This window comes from Crocodylus porosus, unplaced genomic scaffold, assembly GCF_001723895.1.
Source record: "Crocodylus porosus isolate Cpor-Errol unplaced genomic scaffold, CroPor_comp1, whole genome shotgun sequence".
NCBI lineage: Eukaryota > Metazoa > Chordata > Crocodylia > Crocodylidae > Crocodylus > Crocodylus porosus.
This window is the reverse complement of record NW_017728918.1, coordinates 38,906,061-38,932,163: the sequence shown is the minus strand read 5'-3', so window position 1 is coordinate 38,932,163 and position 26,103 is coordinate 38,906,061. Positions and strand designations below refer to the sequence as shown.

At 44.3% G+C, this 26,103-nt stretch overlaps 1 long non-coding RNA gene across 3 annotated transcripts; it reads right to left on the bottom strand.

Annotated features, from left to right (window-relative positions):
- Positions 1–1,757: 1,757 nt before the first annotated feature.
- On the bottom strand, positions 1,758–25,353 carry LOC109311713. 3 transcript variants are annotated; one of them, XR_002101588.1, is made up of 4 exons: positions 24,569–25,353; positions 9,029–9,118; positions 7,087–7,158; positions 1,758–2,621 (listed from the first exon to the last, which is right to left on the bottom strand). It is a non-coding gene; the product is annotated as an uncharacterized LOC109311713 (long non-coding RNA). The 3 variants fall into 3 exon arrangements; XR_002101589.1 differs by lacking the exon at positions 7,087–7,158 and having other exon boundaries at positions 24,569–24,665; positions 24,958–25,353; XR_002101587.1 differs by lacking the exon at positions 7,087–7,158.
- Positions 25,354–26,103: the final 750 nt, after the last annotated feature.

Below are 26,103 nucleotides of genomic sequence, written 5' to 3'. Positions count from 1 at the left end.
GCAGTACTCAAATAGATCATGTGATTGTCAAATTCAAGCTGTGATATCTTTCATTTAATGTTTTTATTTCCCCATGCAACAGCCCAGGTGTTTCATGAATATAAACATATATTTCTATATGGCATTTAATAGGGCTGCGTGAAATTTCACTGGGCATTTCATTTAAAAGCTGTTTCAACTTGTTTTGAGCTCGAAACAGCAAAATCAAAATGAAACAAAAGGCTTTGCAACAGCTTTCAAACGAAATGAGGCCACTTGAAATATTTCAAAACATTTCATATTTTGAAGCCGGGCTTACTTGGCTTCAGCACCAGGCTGTGCCAAACTCCTGGGGGTGCAAGCCCCCGGATCTCTGTGCTGGATGAGGGGAGGCTGCCAGCAGCAGTTTTCTCTTATACTGAATGCAGCCTGTGCCCAGTGCTGGTCCCAGGCGTCAGGGCATCTTCCTCTCATCCAGGGCACAGATCCAGGGGCTTGCACCCCTGGGAGGGCTTCTGGGCTGTGCCAGACTCCTCCAGGGGGTGTGGGCCCCTGGATCTGTGCGCCAGATGAGAGGAGGCTGTCATTGCCAGCAAGTGTCAGGATTTCTGTTTTGAAGAGTTTCAGGTGCAGCTTCCCAGCGATCTCTCCACCTATCTCCTTGAAACTTGGCAGGCTTCATTCCCTCAGAAAGGGCTATCCTCCCTGTAATTTTCATTCAAATCAGGCAAGAAGGGACTATGTTCTAGGCATTTTCATAATTCCCCATTATAGCCTATGGGTGAAAAGTTGAAACCCATCAAAACAGCGAAACAGTTTTGATGAAACAAAAGGGGACAGTGCTTCGAATCAAAGTGAAATGATGAAACGAAATACTGTGCCTTTGAAATGGGGAAACGGATGTTGAAATGAAATGATGCTGTTTCGCACAGCCCTACCTGTTAACGTTCTGCAATTAAGTATTTTTACTACACTATCTGTTTTTTCCACTTATTATTCCACTTGTGATAAATTAATACTAACTGCATTCAATGAAAAAAGGCATTTAATTCTTTTGAAACTTATTTGTGTTATTCCATCATTTATATCTATTTAAACTTGAATGCTCAGAACCTGTTTATGCTAATTGATATCATATTACAGATTAATATATCATCACGGTAATGGCATTTTGATGATATATTACATTAATTCGTCATTGGAACAACAGCACCTTGGTGATATATTATTGGATCTGGGCAATGGCACAATGATGATGCATTACTCACTGATAATGCTGACCAGTATGAAGACGCTGTACGTCTCTCAAAATTTTAATAAAATATATCTTTTTAAATTGGATGCATGAAAAGTGTTGTCCATTAAAAAAATAGAATAGATTTGTTCTCTGAAAGTATGACTTTCTGTATTCTTCTAACTCCCTTCTAAATTTACAGTTTGAGATGAAACCTTTTGGATACATTGCTAGAAATGCAGACCATTCAATTTGGAACAATGTTGCTTTGGGATTTTGAGGTGTTCCCATTTCAATTGCTCTGAAGTATAATCTATTAAGGTTGGAAGAGACTGACAGCAGGCCAGATTGAAGATCTCTATTCGTACACATAGCAAATATATTAGGAACCGTAGCTGTGCAAGCATCCCACAAAACACATTTCCATTATGCATCAATCCTGGCCTGGAGAGAACACCTTATAATGCATGTTCAACCCTCTGCCTCTCTGTTGAAACTATAACCAGTATACAATAGCATTAAACATAAGGATACTTTCTTGTTTCTTTTTTTTTATTTGTTTGGTTTTTATTATAGACCCAGCTCCATCAGGAATCAGATTATAACCATCCAACTAATTTAACATAAGGCACTAAGCAGCCATCAAACAATAATGACTGGATATAAATGAAGAATGTATAATTCAGAACATTGTTACTTTGGGAATGTGTAGCTTTCCCCATTCAAATTATGGAAGTGTTAAAAAAAGAATAAAAATCATTTTTTTGATATTTTCACCAGAACAAAAAAAAAAAAGATTAAAAGATTTGCGTATTCAGGATAGTGTAATGTGTTCCATTAGGATTCATTGAGATGTAAATCCCACTTCCCTAAAGAAAGGAATAGATATTTAAGAATCTAATTATTAATTTTACATTTGCAAAATATCAAAGCATAAATGTAAATCTAACAAGATTGTGAAATCTCTGTTGCAGCCATATTTCAAATGATGGTTCATATTTGCTTGTGCTTGAACAGGAAACAGTTTCCCTAGAACACAGTGTAAGCCTTGACAAAAATCACAAAGGAGATGGTTTAACAAGTTTGCAGATAGGTGTGATTAGCTTATAATTATGACCTTAGAAGTAATGAGTTTTATTCTCTATTCCATTAGGGTGCAGGCAGACATAACATTTTAAGCATTTCAAACAGCATTTCATACAGCTTTGAAATGCTCCCAGCACATGCTCTTGAAATTCAGTGGTCAGGATGTTGGGTCTTCTGGCACTCTGAATACTCAGGAGCACCCTTCCCAGTACTCTGGGTGAAGTTCAGAAGCTGGGTTCACAGGGAATCAGGAGTCAAAACCAGGGTTTATGGTAAACTGGGAGTCACGGAGCCCAAAGTCATGCTTACAGTTCAAGGTAAGCTGAAAATTGAAGCCAAAGTTCAGAGTAAACAAGGAGTCAATGCTGGAATTTTAGGTAAGCAAGTAATTAAGGAACTGTGAAGGGGTGAGGAATAAACACTGGAATCACTGGGCAGATAGCCTGCTGCGGTCTGGGGTATGCTTTTAAAAGCTGGAGCAGTTGGGGGATGTTTCCTGAATCATGTTGGGGGTGGGAGGTGCACTGGTGCACTTGAACACCTTTTTTATTCCTGGTCCACTCAAAGTTTAAAACCAACTGTGTGGTGGGCAGTGGCAGCAAGATTTCTAGTCAGGCAGTACTGAGGGAGTCAATTTACTTCATGGCTCATATAATCTACTTGATCCATTCTAAAGTCTTCATTCCACAGAGATCATTGATACTTTCTCCTTTTCAATGGTCTTGATGTTCCACCAATCAAGCTACTCTTTGTTCTAAAATTTTGCTGTCTGTTTGCTGCTCCTGGTAAGGAAGCTCCTATTTTGCAGTTGTGCAGACTGTCTTTAGCTCATTCCAGTAACTTACTTATGGATGCTATTCAAGCAACATATTTGCATCATTAGATTCCTGAAAGTTCATATATTGACTCTTATGGTTCACATATACACATAGCAAACACATATTAAATACAATATGGCATGCCACAGATAACAAGGCTAGGTAGCATTGCCTATGCAGCCACTTAGGTAAAAAAATATGAGTCTTGCCTCAGAAGAATGATCCTCTTTCACAAAGGCAGGTACATAACTCTCCTCAACATGCAGCTAGTGAATCTCTGGAACACATGAGGAGTCACCTGGGCCCCTAACAGATGTTATTTCCATTGCAATGCTTGAGAAGAAAATTGGCACACCATGTAACCTGCTTCATGTTCACAGGACAAACAATGCATGGGGTAAAAAATGCCTGCGAACTTGATTTGACAGAGCTCTTAACCATGGCAGGAGATGTCACTGCCCCCACCCATACCTTCCACTTTATTGTTAATGAGAAGTGAGCTCTGAATTCCCCCTGGGTGAAGATGATCATCAGGCTGCCACCACCTGCGTGCAGATTCATGGCTAGAGACTCCTGGACTCACTACACCTGTTTCTGTCACCACTCATCCATTGCCACAGGGCTTTTGGAAGTTGAAACAGGAGACTGTCATTTTCTGTGATAAAGGCCTGCACATGACTTTAATGTCAGGAAGCTGGTCTTCAGCAACAGGTCTTGACAAGGTGGAGATATGATCCCAGTGGCTATGGAGAACCCTAAATGACAAGAGACCTCTATCTTGCTGCAACCTTCTTCCATCTTTACAGCCATTGAGATCCTGGCATCGTTTTCCTCCTGATCCACCACTGAGAACTTGAGGTTTGGCCTGTAGTTTGTCTGGAACTGCCCCTCAGTCCTGCTTGTCATGGGTGACCCTGCCAGGAGTGTGAGACTCTGGGTGACATAGCTCTGAGAAACACTGGGACACATAAGTCTCTCAACCTCTATGAGGTCTCTGTCTGTGGAGAGGGAGTGAAGCTGCTGCTTCCCTAACCTTTGCACAGAGGAGGGGATATCTGTGAAAAGGGACAGGGGTATGGGAAAGGAATTGGGGTAGGGGAAAGGAGTTGATTTTTCCTCAAATAACTTATGTCATGCTTTTGTGTATGTGCTTTTCTTCTTTCCCCCTATTCCAAAAAAATCCCCCCCCACCCCTCACTCTTTTTAATTACCAATATGCCTAAGGAAAGTATGTCATGCTGACTTTCTGCTTACACTTTGCCTTTCACGGAGAAAAGGTGCTTATTGATCTTTAAAGAAGCATCTTTGGAGGCTGCCTGGGAAGGGAGGAAGAACAGTGAGTCATGGCATCTCTTGCTGCGGTATCCTGGGACACCAGATTTCAGAATGAGGAACAGAGATCCTTCTTGCAGGTAGGTGAGGGAAAGAACAAAGTCTAATTTAGGGATACTGGAAGCCTGGCCAAACACTAGCATTCTGTGTGACATGCCATACCTTCAAATTAAAGCATGATAGAAACCAGCTTCAAAAATGTTCTACATTTTTCAAGGAATAGTCTTTGTGGCTGATGGTTACTTTTGTTCTGGTTGGGTATTTTCATTGTGTGATAATTACTTTGCATGGGTAGCATGTCTAAATTTACTATGCAATTAACCAGTTAATTGCACAGTAAATGTAATGTGTGTCAAGGGTTCTACAAACAACCAATAGGGAAAAAAAAAAACTAAAATGGGGTGGGGGTGACTCAGGTTGCATACTCTACATTTCCACCATCTCATAATCTTATTTTCATAATGGGTAGAAGAAGGAAAAGGACCCATCCACCTTATACCTAAAAAGTAGTGGCCAGGGAAATAGATGAGGAAGTCAGAGATGTGAGCTCTAGGTCCCACATAGCCAGAGAATATTTTATCCAGATTCCCACTTCCCAGAAAAATGCTCTGCCAGCAGACTGGATGCTGGCAACTCTGCTTGAATTCCTTTCTATCCATTTGCCTAGCTACAGTAAGGCTGTATTTTGCTTGCTGTCTTTCTGGCTCTAAGGCTCTTGTAACTGATGACTTACCTGCACCCAGTTGCCCAGGTTACACCGGAGGGATAAGGAATGCCTGTAGTTCTGCCTACTCTTTAGCCTGTTGGTTGAGGCTATTTCTGGAGAAGTAGGAGATTTATGTTCAAATATCTTCTGGTTGAGTGGGACTTAGAAAATAAGTCTTCAACTTGCTAGGCTAGTGCCCAAATAATTAGAAAATGGGCAAGAAGTGGGTGGGTCCTCTCCCATAAAATAGGAACCCAAATGACATAGGTGTTAAATGCGAGGTCAGTCTGAAGCCTTCAGGTGCCTGAGGGATGGGATTCCCGAGGGATGGGAAGGCAAGGTTCTTTGGGTAGATGCCATATCTATTATTAGACCAACTAAATAATTGGAAAAAATGTTCTTTGCAAGCTTTCGGGCACAAACTCCCTTCAGGCATAGGGAGACTCTGTTGGTGATATGTGTTATCCAGGGTAGAAAAGAAGTTGGGAATTATGGGAATTCATATGAAACCCAGCGCCAAGCATTTCCTTTTTGCTTCCTATAGGAGGCTACCTGCTCCCTGATTACATGCTCTTGAGGCATATAAAGCTGCTGATTGAGAGAATGGCAAAGCTATATGCCTGACTGGGCACAACAGGATTGCTCTCCTGGATCAGATACATTTTTGACTAAATTGTCACTTAGTCATCTATCTACCAGGCAGAATAGGTATTGGCCATAGGATTTTCATGTGCATAGCACTAATCATGGTAGCAGGCTCTTCCAGATCTCAAGGAATCTGCAAATTCTAGGAACCTGACAGAGAAATACAGATCCCAGTTTTGATAGATTAATTAGTCAAATCTCCATAAAATGAGCCTCCAAAAGTGTCTTCCTTTTGACAGATCCCAGGAGATGGGAGATGTGGTACAGCATAATCAACAGGCATACATCAAATTATACTTGGCAAATATATTTTTATTCAATATTTCACCTTTTTATTCTACAAGATATAACTTTTGCCTTAGCATTCTTAATTTACCTAAATTGTGGCCTTTGCTAGCACATTTATGTCAGCCCACATTGTATTTCATTGAATCAATTTTAATTTACATCTGCTCATTTATGTCCATAATTTATCTTTGACAGTCATGGCTTGTGTGATCATTAATCATGCCAAAATATCAAACTTTCAAATTGACTATAGGCAGCTTAGTAGATAATGAAATAGATTTTAATGTTGAGGTTTCCCCCACTGTGTATTTCAAATTTTGCAGAAATGTGGTTTATTTCCATTCACTGAGTTACTGACCTCTTTGCACTATTAGAAACAGAAATTTCTTGCATATTTACACATAAGAGATTCTCAAGCAAATAGTTAGAACTTTTATTTATTTATTTATGCCTATGAGGCAAAAATGCCTATTATTTAAAGGATAGGTTCATGTCCTATTTCTCACTTCATCATTTATCACTAGCTGACCCAAACAAATTATGTTTTTGTACTTTAGTTATCTTCCCAGTAAAATGGAGGAATGTTATTTGTGAAATATTCAGTAATATGATTATGAATGACATAGAAGAATCTATACTGAAATGAATGAATGAATAAATAAATACTTCCTCTCCAGGCCAGGCGGTGGGGTCATAACAGCAAATATTGAATAGATATCAAATTGACTCAGTTGTTCATCCTTACATACTTAATGAAGGCAGGGCTCTACAGAAATGCATGAGAAATAGGAAACAAATTCTCAGTATTCCATAGTACAAACTGAAAGTTCTTTTACTGTAATATTTTGTGTATTGTTTGTTTTTCCCAGTCTGAAACTTCAATGAACATAACAAAAAGTGGGGGAAAAATCATATTTGTGTGCATCATGGAATAGATGCAAAGAAATGGAAAGCAACTCTTTTCTTTCATCTGCACATTTTCATTAAAGACACAGGACTTAATCAGCATCTTGCCTCACTTACTACACCAAAGATCTTGAACTATGCCCTGTCTTCTTCCATAAATATTTCTGCATATTTTAAGAAGAGAGACAAGTCTTATTAAATTCTACAAATTCTTACATATTGAAATCTCAAGTTTATTCAAACCTCTCATTTACAGGACTATTAATTTTATATTCATTATACGTGTTGAGGCACATGCAGTGGCATTACTGGTGGAATTCTGGAACATTATGGGCATATCTACACATCACTGTAAGGTGACATTGCTGCAGCACTGTGCTTTACTACTTCCTTTTGGAAGTACTAATGCATGGTGCAATACAGGCTGTTACTGTGCCATGAGTGCCGCACATGGATAAATTTCCCAGATACGTCACCATAGCGGTGTGCTATACTCGGGACCGCCCCATTCTGGCAACATAACTGGTGATCATGTGTAGACCCATGTGATTGCTGTGTTGCCATAGTACATCATATGGAAACATAGCACATCTTAGTTAATTTTAAATACATTTTCACTTGGTCAAATTACCTGCTATTTTTAACAGGCTACTATAAGGCAATTATTAGACTTGAACAAGTGGTTAAACCAGTTCAGAGATACTGAAGGAATATAATTCCCAGTTTAAGGATGCCCACATGCTTAAGTTACTTTTGAAAAGAGGTCACAAATGTCCAAGTCATGTAGCTGTTTCTGAAAATGTAATTGTATATGCCTGATGCATTTTAAGATTCTGGCATTTCCTACTGAGGCAATAGAGTAGTGGTTTTCAAAACTGATTTGATTCCCTTTAGTCCCTTTGGAAGTTTCTTATTTTGATGTTTACCCTTACAATTCCTATAGACAATAAGTAACACTATATGAAACTGTCACTGGAACCAGAATGTAACCTCTCCAAGTGATCTTAAAAATCCCACAGAGTTAGTCATCATTTGTTTTTCTTTTTTTCTTTTTCTTCTTTTTGCTGTCTGTCTCTTCAAGACATTAAAATAATAACACCTTGTACCATATGTGATGTAAGAAATGTAATGAAAACACCATAAAAGTCTCTCAATTTTCAGCTTTCAGTTACTATATTTTCACAGTGTAACATGTCTTCTCATTCCTTGTAGAAAGCACATTGTATATTGCATTGTATAATGAATGATAAATCAGATGTAATGTTACACATGTAAAAACATTGGTGCTTGACTTTTTAAACTGTCTGATGTAAGTATTTCATTGGCAGAGAATGCAAAGTTTAGAATTAAAATATCTTTGCTTTTAAAGGGTAGTTCTATCCACCCATCAATCCTCAGCTCAACAGCATCATTTATGTATTCTAAAAATCTAAGGGCCTTATTACATGGTAATTTGGGCAGCTCCTCAAACTCTTAATCCTGGATTGTCTGCACATTAACATCTAAAACTGGTTTTAAGCACTTCTTATGTGGCTCAAAGTTATGCTGCCTTAGGGCAGGAATATCTCTGATCTGTCTACCCAGGTCATGTTACACTAATGTAATATAGCTACAGCTTAGTGCAAACACCTCAGCCAGCCCCCCTCTCATTGGCCTGGATCGGTTCCACTGCACCCTACCCTTCCCAGCACCCCAGATCCCTGTTTACTGCCTCCCCTTCCCTGCTTATTTGTGGTTACCTGTACTGTCTGTTCCAGGGGAGCAGGTAGGGAAGGGCTAAAATGCCTACCTGGCAACTACTACCACTGCTGCTGCTCTCTGGGCCAGAAGAGGAGCAGCCCAGAGACAGTAGTAGCCAGGCTGGAAGTTTACTGCTTCCCTGCCTGCTTCCTGGAACATCTGGTACAGGCAGCCACAAGTAAGTAATGCCCCAGGGGGAGGCAGAAGACAGGGGGGAACCCCGTGGGGCTGGGAAGACTGGAGGAGATAGGGGTCAGGGAGGCAGCCTGGAATTAAGGGGGGGGGGGTTCTTACCTGTCAGCCCTCCAGGCCCCTGTTGCCCAGAAGTGTGACTGCTGCAGAACTGAGCTAACATTGACACTGATCAACAGGGATGCAGGTTTTCTGTTTCCTACGTTAAAAAAATAAAAAAGGAAAACCATGGATTTTACTTTTTACCAGAGGCAAACATGAATTTATCATTTTAATATAGAAACCTGTGGATTTTGCAGTTTTGCAATGAGCACTTGGCAGGCTGGCAGAGTTCCAGCCTGCAGGGGGCATGGAGGGAGTGGAAGGAGGGCAGTCAGGCAGTGGGTGCCACGTGCATGTATACGGACATGGCTGCCAGGCAGCCTGGAAAGCAGCTCCCACAAGCAAGTCGGGGGGATTGAGGCCTCCATGGGGATGGAGGGAGGGAACTGGGCAGGACTGAAGCTGGGGCTGCTGCCCAACCGGGCAGTCCTGGGGCTTAAGGCCCAGGGCTGCAATGCATGGCTACAGGGCCCGAGTGGGGAGTGAGATAGGGCTGCAGGTCACTCATCCACTGCAGGGGGTGGCTCCCTGATGCTGTGTGCACTTCCAGGGAGGAGGGTATCACCCCCCAAATCCATGCACGGGGCAAGGTCTGCTCACTGCCCACTTTAGACTCGTGCTCCCCACTGTGCTGTCTTCCCCTGTGGTCTCAACCCAGCATGTATGACCCAGCACTGCAGGGGACAACAGAGCCACATGGGAAGCACTTCCCACAACCCCTGCAGGGAACCTCACACTCCTGCCATGCTGCAGCCATACAGACAAGGGGTACCTCACCAGGGCAGTGCTGAGCTCACAGTGGCAGGCAGCTTCCTGCATGTATCTGCTGTTCCTTCCAGCACTGGGTTGCACGGAACAGACTGCAGAGGCACTGGGTGAAGGCAGCAGGGTGGGAGCCCACAGCGGGCAGTGCGCATCCTCCACCTGGCGCACAGATGTGGGGGCCATGGGTCCCTCTGCTCCCCAGGAGTGTGTGCCATGGCAGGGATCAATCTCTCCCCTCAAGCCAAGCCTGCAGCAGGCATTGGGGGTGGGGGGGAGGGGGGCCAGACTCTGCTTCGCAGCCCAGCAGCTGCCAGGGCCAGGGGACTTTGGACCTAGCTTCGACAGCTGCTCTAGTTAAAGTGCCACAGTGTCTTGTGTATCAGCATCTCCACACTTAAAAATGGCAGTAGGGTGCTTGAACTAAATATCTTTTGATACACTTTAGTTCAAGTGCCCCTGCCACCATGTTTAAGTATGGGGGGCTCTGGTACATGAGATGCAGGAGACTGCTGGAGCACACTAATTGCCACACACCAGAAGACTCAATTAATTGAATCTGCTCCGATGCACCAAATTTCAAATTGAGTCTGCTTCAATGCACCAAATTCCCTTTTGGTCCTGGTGAAAGGGGATGACCTGGTGACTAACTTAAACATAGAGGTCAGCCTAGGCAATGGTGACCATGAAATCATTTTACCTCAGAGCCAAATTTAACTTTTGTCATTCCTGGAAGATGCAAGATAGAAAGCCAAACTACGGTCTGATTTTATGTAAATCTGGAGTAAAATACACTGGATTATCAGTGTAACAAGCCTCCACTCCTCCAAAAATTTCTGCCCAGGCATATATATTGAAGGTCTGTGTGGCCCTCATGTATACACTGTGATCCAAGAGGATCAACAGTTGTCACATCAGTGTATCAAAGGAGATTCCACCTAGACAGATACGTGATTCCTGTATGAAATACAATGGCAAAATTCACTGTATTGCCATCACATTTGTTAACTATCTAAATGGTCACAACTGGCTAGTATTGTAAAAGCACCAATACAGATTTCTTGAAGAATAGAAATCTAAGTACCAAAGCCTCTGCTGGAGAATGTCGCTGCAGGAATTGTGTAAGGTGGCAACTCTTGTGGCAACAAGATGGATACATAAAAGCAAACTAAAAAGACAATCTGAGGCAGCATTTTTAACAAGTTTATAGGTAAGCAAAATGGACTTCAAAATCTGAATGAAATGTCACTAGTAATCAATCCTCAGTCTTGGAATAAGATCATGAAATTACTTGTATCTACCCAAAAATGTGATAACAAAACTTAGTATCAGCTATAATTTCATAATAGCATAAGATGAGAAATATTGAATTATTCTAATTAATTCATAAAATAATAAACACTTTTTAAATACATCTACATCCTCCTATTGATCAGTGAACTCAGCCTAGTGATGTTAGGAGGATAATATAAAGAAACCTTGTTGACAAGTCAAATGCTTATCAAACATAATTAAAAAATAATGTACCATGATGTCCAAGGTGTTTACATTCAGGGAGTGTACTATTATGTTATTTATCAAAGTCAATTACCAGAGAAGAAGCAATACCTAATAAGCTTCTAGAACCAGTTAATAACATGTCAATCTTATTGGGATTTATCTTCATAAAAAATCTCAATATTCAAATATTAATATCATCAAAATAATCAGTCAAGACTGAGAAAGCTCTAGTATAATTTGATGGAAGTACTGGTTAAATATGTGTTATCTACATACCAATGGAATACTAAATCATACTGATAGATACATTGCAGTGGCACCCTATATGAGATAAGTAATACCTGAAGTGAACCCCCTTGAGAAATGATCTTTAAACATAAAGGTGCTGGCTCCTACCTTGGAGGTCTTTAAGACAAGTCTAGAAAAAACACCTTGCTGGGGTCGTTTGACCCCAGTACTCTTTCCTGCCATGGCAGGGGGTCGGACTTGATGATCTGCTCAGGTCCCTTCCAACCCTACTAACTATGAAACTGTAAGAGATTTAATATAAAAATACAGTGATGATACATATGTGATCCTCTTAATAAAAAGAGAAGCTAACTGTTAATATGAAAAATAACGTCCTGGAATTTGGGTAGGGTAAACTTTTCAACAAAAGATACATGGTAAATGTAGAAGGCTAATAGCATACTGGGCTGCATTAGTAGGAGCATTGCCAGCAGATTGAGGGAAGTAATTATGCACTAGTGTTGCCACATCTGGAGTACTGTGTGTTGGGCCCCCCACTATAGAAAGAATGTGGACATGTTGGAGAGAGTCCAGCGGAGAGCAATGAAAAAAGTTAGGGAGCTAAGGCACGTATCTTATGAGGAGAGGCTAAAGGAACTCAGGGCAATATTGGAGGAAACACTGAGGGACCAGGGACTGAAGGTGAAAGGAGTGCATGAAGAGTGGTCATTCCTCAAAGACAAGATCCCCGAAGCCCAAAAGAGGAAAGGTAGCATAAGGGCTGGTAAGCCCTCTTGCCTTAATAGGGATATCATGGTCCTCTTAAAAAAGAAGAAAAAGGCACACAACCAATGGAAGCTTGGGACAGTCCCCAAGGAGGACTATACAACAACAGCCCACACTTGTAGGAAGCAGATTAGAAAGGTTATGGTGAAGTCTGGATTTAAACTAGCTACAAAAATCAAGGACAATAAGAAGTCCTTCTTTAGATATGTAGGGAACAGGAAGAAAACAAATGGAAGCATGGGGCCATTGCTTAACAACTCAGGGCAGCTGGTTAAGCAGGACAAAACTGAACTTGTGAATGACTACTTTGCTTCAGTATTTCACCAGATTAAGGGGAAAATCATACTAGATAAGGTTCAGAATGGGCATGACTGCCTTCCTACTGTTGACGTTAAGCTGGTGCATGATCAGTTAAGAAATTTAGACATTTATAAGTCAGCGGGACTGGATGAACTTCAACCAAGAGTGATGAAGGAGCTGACAGAAGTCATTGCGAGACCTCTCGTGAAACTCTTCCAAAGCTTGTGGGGCTCAGGGGAGGTCATTGAAGACTGGAAGAGGGCCAATGTTGTGCCTATCTTCAAGACGGGGACTAATGAGGACCTAGGCAACTATAGGCGGAGACTGAACTGGGACTAGCTACCCAGATCAATGACAAAAAGAAGTCCTTTTTTAAATACACAGCAAGAAAAAAGAACATACCGGGTAACATGGGGCCTCTGCAGGACATACTAGGAAATCTGGTCATTACACCAGATAGCAAAGCTAACCTATTTAACATTTTTTTTGCCTCCATTTTTCTGAGCAGGGAATGGGTCACCCTCCCCCCCGGGACCCTCATAGGTCACAGGGGAGGCGCACCCAGGCCTACGGTCAGTGAGGACCTAGTCAGGGAACTTCTGGAGGGACTGGATGCATTTAAATCAGCAGGTCCTGACGATCTCCACCCCAGAGTGCTGAGGAAATTGGCAGAGGTCATACCAGGACCCCTGGCACAGCTTTACGAGCACTCATGGTGCTCTGGCATGGTGTCAGAGGACTGGAAAAGGGCCAATGTGGTTCCCATTATCAAAAAAGGGAGGAAGGGAGACCCAGGAAACTATAGGCCAGTCAATCTTACCTTGGTCCTGGGTAAGCTTTTTGAGAATTATCCAGGCAGATGTCCATGAGGGGTCAGCAGGGGAGATTATGCTTAGGGGCAACCAACATAGGTTCATTAGAGACAGGTCCTGTCAGACCAACCTGGTGGCCTTCTATGGCCAAGTTACAAAATCCTTAGACGCAGGTGTAGCAGTGGAGGTAGTCTTTCTGGACTTTAGGAAGGCCTTTGACACTGTCTCTCACCCCATTCTCATTAAAAACTAGGGGACTGTGGTGTCAACTTCAACACAGTCAAATGGATCACTAGTTGGCTGGGGGGCCACACCCAGAGAGTGGTGGTGGATGGGTCATTTTCAACCTGGAGGGATGTGGGCAGTAGGGTTCTGCAGGGCTCGGTCCTCAGGCCCGTACTGTTCAACATCTTCATCAGTGACTTCGACGAGGGTGTCAAAAGCACCCTGTTCAAATTTGCAGATGACACTAAGATGTGGGGAGAAGTAGGCATGCTAGAAGGGAGGAACAGACTGCAATTGGACCTGGACAGGTTGCAGGGGTGGGCGGATGAGAACAGGATGGGTTGCAACACTGATAAGTGCAAGATACTGCACCTGGGGAGAAAAAAACCAGCACCATACTTACAGGCTGGGGAATTCCCTTCTCATCAATGCAGAGGCAGAAGAGGATCTTGGAGTCATTACTGATGCCAAAATGAACATGGGCTGACAGTGTGGGGGAGAGGTCAGGAAGGCTATCTGTACCTTGTCATGCATCCACAGATGCATCTCAAGTAGGTCCAGGGAGGTGATCCTCCCCCTCTATGCGGCACTGGTCAGGCCGCAGCTGGAGTACTGCATCCAGTTCTGAGGGCTGCACTTCAAGAGGGATGTGGACAACATGGAGAGGGTCCAGAGGAGGGCCACACGCATGATCAGGGAGCAACAGGGCAGGCCCTATGAGGAGAGGCTAAGGGACCCGAACCTGTTCAGCCTCCACAAGAGGCTAAGGGGGGATCTAGTGGCCATTTACAAACTGGTCGGGGGGACCGGCATGCATTGGGGGAGTCCGTGTTCCCCGGAGCACTACCAGGAGTGACAAGAAATAATGGTCACAAGCTGGCAGAGGGTAGATTTAAGCTAGATATCAGGAGGTGCTACTTCACTGTCAGGGTGGCTACAATCTGGAACCAACTTCCAAGACAAGTGGGAGTCTTTAAGAGGAGGCTGGATGAACTCCTTGCCAGAGTCGTTTGATGATCTGCTGAGGTCCCTTCCAACCCTACCAACTATGAAACTAGGCCAATTAACCTAACTTCTATCCCAGGGAAAATCCTGAAAAAATTAATCCAGGAGTCTATGTGTGATACATTTGCAGAAGGTAGGATTCTGAATGACAGCCAGCCTGGCTTCATCACGGTCAGGTCTTGTCTTAGCAATCTGTTCTGTTTTTGTGACCAGGTAACTTGCCACCTGGACAAGAGAGAGGAAGTCAACATTGTAACATAGCCTTCCAAAAGGCCTTTGGTATGGTATCCCATGATATTTTCATGGGAAAATTGGAAGATTGAGGGCTTAACTGCTCGATACTCAGGTGGGTAGGAAGTTGGCTGCAGGGTAGGACCCAGGGAGTTCTAATAAATAGACATGTGTCATCCTGGTGAGAAGTGGATGGTGGTGTCCAGTGCTTTTCAATATTTTTATTAATGTCAAAGTTTACAGATGACATCAAGTTTTGGGGCAGCGTGGTCACCCTCAAACATAGGCTGCAGATACAGGCAGACCTAAACAGGCTGGCAAGTTGGGCGGATTGGAACCAGATGGAGTTCAACATTGATAAGTGTGAAGTGCTCCATGTGGGGATGAACAACAGTTTGGCTCAGTGGTGCCAAACTGACTAACACCACAACTGAGAAGGACCTAGGAATAATAATAGACCATAGTAAGAAAATGAGCCATCAGGACAATGCTGTAGCCATCAGGGCAAACAATACTCTGGCATGCATCAACCGATGCCTCTTGAGCAAAACCAAGAAAGTGATTCTTCCACTTTGCTCAGCATTGGTGGGACTGCAGCTAGAGTACTGCATCCAGTTATGGGTGCCACTCTTCAACAAGGATGTGGAAAAGCTTGAAAGAGTCCAGAGAAGAGCCACACGCATGATCAGAGACTTGCAAGGCAAGCCATATGAGGAAAGACTGAGGGACTTGGGCCTCCTCAGCTTAAAAAAGAGAAGGCTGAGAGGGGACTTGGTAGCAGGTTACCACTACATCAGGGGACTACATCAAGGGCTTAGTGAACAACTGTTCACCAGGGCACCCTTGGGGAAAACCAGGAGTAATGGCCACAAACTCCTGGAAGACCATTTCAGTCTTAACCCTAGGAAAAGCTTCTTCCCTGTTAGGGTGTCCAGACTGTGAAATAAACTCTCTCCAGAGGTGGTGCAATCACATACCCTGGAAATCTTCATAAGCAGACTGGACGGTCACCTTGCTGGGGTCACCTGACCCTAGTTGTCTTTCCTACCTGGTGCAGAGCAGCTGGACCCGATGATCTTGCAAGGTCCCTTCCAGCACCTTACAATCTATGAAATTGAGTTTATTTAGTCTGCAGAAGAGAAGACTAAGAGGGGAATTGATATCAGCCTTTAACTACCGGAAGGGTGGTTCCAAAGAAGGAAAAGGTCCTTGGGCCGGTGCTGTTCAACATCTTCATTAGCGACCTGGACAAGAGTGTGGAGAGCACCCTGTTCAAGTTCGCTGATGACACCCAGCTGTGGGGTAAAATGAGTACACTGGCAGGCAGGGATCGCATCCAGGCAGACCTGGATAAGTTAGAGAAGTGGGCGGATGTGAACAGGATGAGGTTCAACAAGGACAAATGCAGTGTGCTGTACCTGGGGAAAGGGAACCAGCATTATGGTTATAGGTTAGGGGCTGACCCTCTCAGCAGCACAGAGGCAGAGAGGGATCTTGGAGTCATGATTGACTCCAGGATGAATATGGGGCACCAATGCGATGAAGCAATAGGCAGAGCCAACTGCACCCTGTCATGCATCAACTAACAGAACCAGCAGGTCCAGAGAGGTCTTGTTCCCCCTCTATGCAGCACTGGTCAGGCCGCAGCTAGAGTACTGTGTCCAGTTCTGGGCACCGCACTTCAAGAAGGACGTGGAGAACCTGGAGAGGGTCCAGAGGAGGCCACTCGTATGGTTGGGGGCCTCTGTGGCGAGCCCTATGAGAAAAGGCTGAGGGACCTGAATCTCTTCAGTCTCCGCAAGAGAAGACTGGGGGGGCGGGATCTTGTAGCTTACAACCTTATCAGGGGCCACCAGCAGGGACTCGGGGAAAGTCTGTTCACCAGGGCCCCCCTTGGAGTCACCAGGAACAATGGCCACAAGCTGAGGGAGGATAGGTTTAGGTTAGATATTAGGAAGAACTACTTCACTGTAAGAGTGGCCAGATCCTGGAATAGGCTTCCCAGAGAGGTGGTGTTCTCACCTTCCCTGGAAATCTTCAAAAGGAGACTGGACAGGCACCTGGCTGGGGTCTTATGACCATGGCAGGGGGTCGGACTGGATGATCTGTCTAGGTCCCTCCCAACTCATTGATTCTATGATTCGAAGGTGCAGCTAGACTGTTCTCAGTGGTGATACAGAACAAGGAGCAATGGTCTCAAGTTGCGGCATGGGGAATTTAACTTGGATATTAGGAAAAGCTTTCTCACTGGGAGGGTGGTGAAGCCATGGAACAGGTTACCTAGAGAGGTGGTGGAATCTTCATCCTTGGAGGTTTTTAAGGCCCAGATCAACAAAATCCTGGCTGGGATGATCTAGTTGGGGATGGTCCTGCTTTGAGTGGGGGTTGGATTAGATGACCTCCTGAGGTCCCTTTGAACCATAAGATTTTATGATTCTATGAAAGGGAGATGGCAAGGAGAGGATCATGTTCCCTTCTACAGAGGAAGACAAAAGCCTTCATAATCCATGTCAATCTGACTGTGGAGATTGCTTAATTCTTTCATGATCCCAAATATGGCAATCAGTTTGACCCTGAATGCAGGAGTAGGATGCATTAACCAGGAACCATTCTGGTTTTAGTCCCAGCTGGAGTATTGGCAGACCCCAGTCAAAATCTTCAGCCTTGGCTTCAGACAACACCTAAAGCTTCTCAGAAATACAAGAAATGCCTCCTCAAAACCTTGACATATCACAGCAAGAGGGAAAAAAGGGTCCTTTCTGGCCCCATGTGGGAACCAGGAAAGTCCAGGAGCATATAATAATTATAAAAACTACCTGAAACAGTCTAGATGTACATTTTTTGCCTCTTAAAATAATTTGTTTGCCTTAAAGACTGTATAGTCTAGATTAAACCAGAACAGAAGGAAGTACAAGAGGAGACAATGGAGTGGCTCAACAAAAAACTGTGGCACATAATAGAATAATATAGAATAGGCAGTGTTGTGTGCCAAAATATTAACTCAAGAAACTGACAATTGGTGAATTGTGGAGTCTCCCATATCACTATTTGTGGAAGCATGGTAATTTGGTTGTATCAATCCAGAAATATCAGAATTTTAAAAAAAGTTATCCCAGATATGGGTTAGCAGAATTTTGATGACACTAAATGATCTACTCAAATAAAATCACTTTTAATTATAAGATCTCAGGGAAAGTTTCTGAAGTAGTTTTTTGTACCTTTTGAGTGCTGAGCCTGTATAATCTTAGCACTCAAAGATGAACAGACAGAATTAATTCTCACAGGCCATGTCTACAAGAGACCCTACTGTATGGTAGCAAGAAGCTACTACACAGTAGGTCATTGCTACTCCGCAGTAGCATTGAGGGGCACTAACCATGATGTGACACACTACTGCACAGTAGAATCAAAAGAAAACCGTGTGGGGATGCTACTAAATCTACTAAGTACTAAATGACTATGTAGTAAGAACTGTGTAGTTCACCACTCATGTAGATGTGGACACAGAGGTGTAACAAGCCAGGTTTGTATAGTGGGCAAACCATGCAGAAGAGTGTGGGGAATGGGGGAGTGGAGTACTGAGAGCAGGGGGACAGGGTGCAGAAATCTTACTCATGCCTTGAACTCCAAATCAGTCCCCAGTTTCAGTGCTTCTGCTGCTGCCACTGCTACATTCTCTGCCTACCCTGCCTTTTGATCTGAAAGCAGCATTAGGAGCATATCCATGCACAAGCTGCTGTTGCAGCAAAAGCAATGCCATGCAGTAGTATAACTAGGAGTGGGTAAGAGGGATTCCAGTCCTGGTTGCTAACTTAGGTGACATGCCCCATTTCTGTGGAGTCAATACCCCAGCAGCAACAGCATCGCTCTTGCACCAGCAGCAGCTGGTTCATGGATACCCCACTACTGTAGCTTTAACAGCAAGAGCCAGTGCAGGAGAGTATGCACCAAAGGTAGCAACAGCACAGCCAGAGACTCTTTTGGAGTTCCCTGCATGGGGAAGAGTCCTGTCTCCCTTCTCCCATCTCCCATCACTCATGTGTGCCTCCCCTCAACTCCTGGACCTGCTCCACCAGCCATCTTGCAGGGTTTGCCCAGGTATCAAACCTTACTTGTTATGCCTCTGATGCTTTGGGGCTACTCTTGCTGGAGCACAGACTCCATGAAGGTTGAGAATGATTCTGGTACCCCGGTAAGTTGGCATTGAGGGCTCTCATTTACCCCCACTTATGCTAATGCTAATTAACTATTAGATTAATCTTAATACAAATGAAGGAGTACAGAAAGTTTTTCAGAAGTTTAAACTTTGGACAGAGGTTGAAATAGAATTAATCAAGCAACAAAAATCAGAAACTCAACATTCATGTTTTTGTCACATGGATATTCATTGTTTTAGAATATTGTTAATAATACCCCAGGGTGTATTTATATGTGCATCTGGGAGCAATTTAGTCATGGAAGAAATACTCATGAGTAAATGCACCCAGGCAGGGGTCTACAGGTGTAGGGTAGTGGGAGTTAATTTACTGCTAATTGCAGCAAACTTCTCTTGCTTCCTGGGGTCCTGCAATGGGCCCCTACCACTATCAGGGAGACCACTAGGCTGGTAGGGAGCACCATTCCAGGAAACAGCTGTCTCCTGACCAGGGCTGGGACCAGCTTCCTACACCTTGGGGCTGCCTACTGCCAGGGTGGGAACAATGTCCCCCTTCCCTGGTAGCAGGGAGCTCCCAGCCTCAGCTCCCTGATCAGGGAAAGGCTACTTGGAAATAGCTGCAGGGGAGGGTGGGGGCAGGGTTTCCCTGCTCAGTCATGGGCTCACTACTAGCTGCCCCACTGGTGGATCAGGGCCGGGAGCTTAGACCTCCCCCCCACCAGCAGCTCTTTTCAAGCCCTGCAACTCGATTGCCTGATTGGGGTATGGGGTTGGGATCTGCCCCTGGCTGGGGCAGTTCCCAGCCCCCACTACACAATCTCAAGGCAGGAACTGAAGAGCCTGTTCCCTGCTCAGCTCCATGGTTGTGGAACTGAGTGAGGAGCAGGCTGGGAAGCTAGTTCCCTGCTCAGCTCTATGAGCATGGAGCTGGGTGGGGAACAGGCTCCTCAGCTATTTGCTAAGACTAGAACCACTTGACACTTCTTGTATACAATCATAATTATAATTTATCTGGCTGCAGAACAATTAAAATAGTCTTCAGGAGTGAAGAGCTGATTTTGAAAAAAAGTTTCACATTCATTTTTTCACAGTTGAAAAATATTTTAATTGTCACCAGTTGAGCTTCAACGCTAAGGATGTCACGTGTGTGTCAGCACATATGCATTCTTGGCTCCCCCTGACCACACCAAGTGGAGCAGTGAGCAAGGAGCCAACAGCTGAACCAATGTAAGCTGGGCAGGGCAGGGCGGAAGAGGGAGGAGGAGCTGGCCAGCTGGAGGGAATCAGGAAGAGGTTTTCCTCTCTTCCCACTCCTATCTAGCCATGCTGGGCAGAAACTGTGTGAACAGGCCCCGCAAACAGGAACACTCTTTAGGGACATGCCGAAGTTTGTGTGGGATTTTGTGCGGTGGGGAAAGCAGGAGAGGCCTGTGACTCCATGCATCAGAGTTGGTGGCTTTGGACAGAGTCTCCAGAGTCCTTAGGTGACTGCGTGGGAGAGAGTGTTAATGGCGGTGGTGATTCTACTCTGTCCTGATGCTACCGCCCACCCAAGGCTCCTCTAAGGGCTGGACCCAGATGGAGCCTTTGGGTGGGTTGGCGGTATCAGGGCCCCCTGCCCTTGGGGGTGCTTAGTGAGTCCTCAGGAGCCCAGGAGCAGTGGGTTTGCTGGGAGTCCCCTCACCTGTCCCACATGTGCCTGGATTGCGGCCCTGGAGGGGTAGATGAGGGAACTCCAGGCGGAGGTTAGCAGGCTGCATGGGATCAGAGCCATTGAGGATGAGATTGACAGGTACTTTCACTCTTTGCAGGATCACTCAAATGGTGGGATGGCAACATGAGAGGGACCTGACATGGGCAGATGGAAGACAGTCACCTCTAGTTCTAGATGACACCGAATTCGAGCCTGCATTGCTGGAACAATTCCAGTGCAGCTGGGGAACTGATTTGGGGCCCTGGCATCACTGGGAGTGAGTGCAGCAATGGAGAGAGGAGCAACAGAGGCTTCACCCACAACTACCACCAGGAACGCTGTGAGGCAACAGTAACCTGAGGAGAAGACATCGGGTAATCGTAGTAGGTGACTCCCTGCTAAGAGGAATGGAGGGAGACATCTGCCGCCTGGATCCCACAGCATGGGAGGTCTGCTGTCTCCCTGGGGCACAAATCCATGATGTCATAGAGAGGATCCTCAGGCTTGTCCAGCACACAGATTACTACCCCATGCTCCTTATCCATGTGGGAACAAATGACATGGCCAGAAGCAATCCAGACTGCATCTTGAGTGACTACAAGGCTCTGAGAGCTGAGCTTAAAGGATCAGGGGCTTAGGTAATTTTTCCCTCTGTGCCCCCTGTTTCAGGCCACAGTCCAAGGAGGCAAGAATGCATAGATGAGGTGACCTCATCGGAGATGAGGTCTCCGATGGTGGTGCCACCAAGAAGTCTTTGGCTTCTATGACCATAGCACCCACTTTTAGGACAGAGGACTCCTGGGGAGAGATGGCATCCACCTCATGCAGAAAGGTAAGTCAGTTTTCTTGGCCAGGATGGCTGATCTCTTAGATAGGACTTTAAACTAAGATTGCAGGGGGATGGGGAAACACTAACTGGCTGCATCCACATGAGTGTGTACATGCCTCTTGCCCCTCCTCAAACCCCTTTGAGGTGGGGCAACAGGCACATGCAGGAACAAAAAAATGTCCAGGGATCTAAAAAAGAGAAGTATAAAAAAGGCAACTGGAGGGTGGGCCCTCCAAAGAGATGTTCTGGCTGCCAAAGCATCTCTATGGTTGCCCCTCGCCCTGGTGCTGAAACATGCGGCCGGCCAGCCAGGCCATGTGTTTCAGCACCAGTGCTCTGATGCCAGTGAGTAAGAGGTTGGAGGGGTTGGAGGAGGCAGGAAAGGACTCTGGGGGGGGACCTCCGATGGCCCCGCCAGCCCCTCAACTCCTGCCAGGGCCAGGCCCTCCCCCTGCCAGCCCCCCTGATGCTCTAACCTCTGCCCCCCACCCCATACTTAAAAAAATCCCAACAAACTACAGGCCAATTAGCTTAACTTCTATTGCAGGGAAAATCCTAGAAACCTTAATCAAAGAGGTTATATGTGACAAACTTGCAGAAGGCAAGTTTTAAAGACAAACACATATGCTTTACTGAGGAGTTGACTAATAAGCTATGCAGGAAAGTTTCATCATCTGCACATGCGTTGGTATTAGGGCAGAGTAAATTAATTCACTCTGCCATATACTATCTTATGATAGAATCATTATGTATGCTGAAAAGGGGGGCACAAGGGTGCTAGAGTGCAAAGGCTGCCTGCCATCTACCTACAGCTCCACAATATTGGCATCCTCATGCCCCAGTGAGCACCTACATCAGCTGAAGCCTAGGGCTAACACCCTGTGGACTCTTCCAGCCTGAGGCTGCTTTACCCTGATTTACTCAAAGTGCTGCTGATCCAGGCGCATATGCAGACTCTGTGCCTAGGAGCAGTTTTATCTAGCTCAAACTGCTCCAGAATTTATCACATTGCATTAATTGCACATGTAGACTCACCCAGTGCAATGCCCTCTGAAGTCAATGGAAATATTTTTACTGACTTTTAACATTTTGGAACAAATTATCTGAAAAGGTTGTGATCAGTTAAGTTTTTAAGTGCAGGTTAGACAAACATTTTCTTGGAGAGTTTAAACAAGGTTGATCTTGTCTGGATCAGGGTGGTTGAGTAGATTATGAGTAACAAACTCTCCCTGTGCCCCTGGATAAATCCAAAGAATACCAGTGGTAGGACCGGCAGGATTAGCATTAGGAGTATCAGTGGCAGCTGCAGCCAGATTGGTTGGGGTACTTGGGTTGTTTGTGGTTTTGGCAGTCCTGGCAGGGCTGGTAGGGCTAGCAGCAGAAGGGCAAGTGGTTGCACAGCAAGAAAGGCTCTAAGGGAACAGCCTATGCTGACTTCCCTGCTACTTAGGGTCATGTTGACCAGGACCCAGGGGCTCTGGATTCTGTGGCAGGCCTTAATCCTTCCTGGTTATGCTCCCCAGCTGCCAGTAGCTTGAAAAACTTGATGAAATGGCTCCATATGCTGGATCTGGCCCACTCAACTTATTTTTGACATGCATGAAATAGACGGCATCAGGGTAATTTTTTTCTATTATTTTAATTGTATTTTCACCCTTCTAACACTTAAATGAGACAAGTTGAAGACAAGTCACAAAAATTTCCTCTAGATCACAGACAGCATTGCCGTTTAGAAGCATAATAGGGAAACTCTGGGCAGATGCAGTACATAGGGCATTGGAAGCTCCTGGTGCCAGCGGCAGTGACTTATTATTGCACTCCCTCACCCAAATCAATTCCACAAATCTGTTCCCAGTTGTCCCTCCCCTTCCCACCCTTCCACCCCCCAGTTATACTGATGCCAATCAACTTGATCACCAAGATCCTTCCAGGTAGGAATAGGGAGAAAAATTGCAGTTGAAGAAGAAATCTCATAGTTATGAGCATTTACCTCACACCTTATCCAGAAAAGCTCAGTGTGGCTACAATGGCTGCCTGTTCTATTCCCCCACTTACTCCTACCCACACCATTTGCATGCAGTAGGATCTGATCATCCAATCCCACACTACTCCCAATACAAAATCATCAAAGTGTAATTAGAGCCCAGGCCCATGTATAGCATATTACACTAGTTTCTCACACTGAAGGTGAGTCTACACAAAACACTTTACTGTGCAGTAGCATAGTTTACTATGCGATAATCATGTATGTCTACACAAAACACTTTACTGTGCAGTAGCATAGTTTACTATGCGATAATCATGTATGTCTACACATGCACAGGGTTACTGGGTAGTAAACCTCACTAATTGTAAGTTTGTTGCCTGCAAATGCAAGTAGCAGATTTGTGCTTTGTGATTACTTACTGTGCAGTAGCACTCATGCTGATGCCTGACTGGGGAAAAAATATGCTCCTGGTCAGCAAGCCACATGGGGAAGGGAGATTGCTCCCTGTCCCTGGAAGCTTCCTGCTGCAGGGTGGGTTCTGCCACCCAAGGCCAGGCAGGGAGTATGCCCCCTAGCCCTGGCAGCAACGATCTCCAAGTCCCCTGCTCCAAGATTGCAATCAGGGAGCAGGGGCTGAGAGATCCTTATTTCCCAGCACCAGTGCCAGCATTTACTCATGAGTAGTAAACTGCTCCCAGATTGGAGAAAAGGTATATGAAATACTGTTTTAGCTACTGCCAGCTGAGATCTCTTCTCCCTGCTCTGAAATAAGTGTCTTTGTTGTACCCTGCCCACAAATTCCTATTTCAGGTAGAGTGGTTGTAATTTAAATATAAATTAGTAAGTGCAAGCACAACAGGTTACTGGTTTCAAAGAGACATAAGATTCCATTAAAGAAATTATTCAGAAAGTACTATTTGTGCCTTTAATCAACTTTATACATATTTCTGTTTAAGAGAAAAAGATTCCTGTACTAGATTTAGATCATTTATTGAAAACTAAGTAAATGTGTTAAAGGATTTTTACCTTTGTAGAGAGGGGAGAATAGGCTGGAAGGTATAGCTGAACAAATCTGGTGTTGCTCACTAGTACTTGAAGCAGCTATTGGTATGTGGATGTGGATCTAAAAGAAAATAAAGAAGGAAAACTGCTTTTAAAGCAGAACAATGAACGTGACAATTTAATGTCTTTTGTATCATACTATATCCCAGTGACCTTTGAAAAGTTTATGGAGCGGACACTGCATAGCATGCCTCTTTCAGCTTGTCTTTTGTATGTGAGTGGTATTCTGGTATAAGCTAAATCTTTTGAGTCAAAGATGATGCCTTTAACAGATGGACTCTAATCCACTTTAAAATGTCAGTTGCAAATGGAACCCAAAGTAATGTGAACTATTTCAGAAAGAGAAAACATACCTCAATTGGACAATCAGTAAGACAGGAATTTCATATGACAAAGAAAACTGAGGTAGTAGAGAACTAGCTGCTTTCAAAACACTTATTGATATAGAAAAGGTTAATTTCTGGGACCACCAGCACAGCACATTCTACAAAGGCACAGAAAATTTGTGAGAGGTTTTTCAGTGGGTGCCAGAATATGATGCATTATTTGCTGAATTGAAGATACTTTTTTCTGTTTCTGCAAACTTATTCCTGTTTCTGCTTTAGTATATCTGCATTTTAAAACACTTTTTATTTTATATACAGAGCAAGTGGAATTTTGGTCCACAAACCAATGATAAATAATACTGAAAAGGTTTTATACTTACCTAGTACTATTCTTTATTAACTGATCCCAAAAGGTCCTTGTAAATGTGACAAGGGTTTAATTTGGTTTAGTTCTCTCTAAATTGAAATTGTGGGTTTTTAAAAACACTCTGTTTCCACTGTTTCAATTTAGGGAGAACTAAACCAAACTAAACCCCTGTGGTGTGTACACAAGGGTGGGGGCCCAATTCTTAGCGCTTACCTGCCTCTCCTGTGGTGGGTGGGGGGTGAGCTGCTAGCAGGCCAAATGGTCCCTGAGCTGTGGGGGGTCTGGTGCTTCCCTCTGCGGTAGCAGTGCTTTCCCAGTTGGCTTCCACCTGCTGGCAGGTTCTGGGGGACACCACAGCCATGGAGGGAAGCACCAGCTCCCCCGCAGCTGCAGAGGGAAGTGCAGCTCAGGGGCCCCTGTGCAGCTCAGGCAGGTTCTGAAAAGAAAAAAAAAAACACCCAAAAAGATCAGGTTCTTCTTGAGTTAGTGTGGGTGAAGCATTATTATGTCTTCTCTGCTGATAGCATAACCAAGGCACAGAGAGAGAAAGTTACTTGCCAAGATGAGAAAGCAAGTGTAGGCTAGTATGAAGATCAGTTCTATGCTGTACAGATGTGGCCATAAAGCTTCATTTATGCTGGGGAACTATAATTGCTTTAGAATTTGACCCTAAGGATTCATGGTCATTAACAAAATTGTAAATGCATTTTCCTGGAAATAAAATAATTTATATTTATTTATAACTAGCTCAAGATGTGAATCTCATGGTAGGCTGTGCCTGCCAGTTCTACCATTGTTGTCATGTA